This window comes from Vavraia culicis, assembly GCF_000192795.1.
Source record: "Vavraia culicis subsp. floridensis unplaced genomic scaffold supercont1.26, whole genome shotgun sequence".
Classification (NCBI taxonomy): domain Eukaryota; kingdom Fungi; phylum Microsporidia; family Pleistophoridae; genus Vavraia; species Vavraia culicis.
The window spans coordinates 81,400-82,257 of NW_007360629.1; positions in this window are offsets into that span (position 1 = coordinate 81,400).

The window sequence follows — 858 nt, forward strand, 5'->3', positions numbered from 1 at the left end:
TTGAACCAGTCCTTGATCCTGGTAAGTTTCCTGATGATAGCGATGCATTCAAATTTAACATGACTTGTCGTAGATTATCGGACGTTAACAAAATGTACTGTACCAGTGGAATTGTTAATGAAACGTGCCATACCGGCAGTCCAATTGGTTTGAAAGTATATTGTGACGAACAGCACACTTATGAACATAGTTGTACCGTGGAATCGAGTGCTGGTGGACCCGATTATAGTAAAATTACTGGACTGAGCTTAGATTGTGTCGGTCATCAAGATGGAAGTCTTTCTACATGTAATGTAGGATTTACTATCATCAAATCTGATCCTGATAAGCAGAATATTGCACGTAAATCACTTGGTATCGAGCGACTCTTTGGTTCACAGTGGATGGCTGATGCCGGTGTTGGATCTGAATTTAATGCTAATTGTGTTAATCCCCATACTAATTATAATCCACATAGAAGATATTTTTGGCGAGATAATACGTCTCTTCCATTGGTTTTGCAACATCCTGAGATTACTAATGACAGTCTTATCGAAGATGAACACCATGAGTTTGCAAATATGAGCTTCACAGAAGATGAGTACGTGGATAATGAAATCACTGAGGATTCAGATACACCTATTATGAAATGTGTAGGTGGAACTGGTGTTAAAGGACAAGATTTCGATGAAAGTATTGGATTTAAACTACATAAGGTTGGAGAAAATGACAATGGTATGATCTATACAGTTGAATCTGGCATTGGTGGACCTGGTCCAAGTAGAATAACTGGGTTGGAAATCGATTGTCCCATTCATACGTTTGATGAGCTATCTTGTAGCGGTAAAGTATATTTTAGGCACCTCAATCCTGATGAAC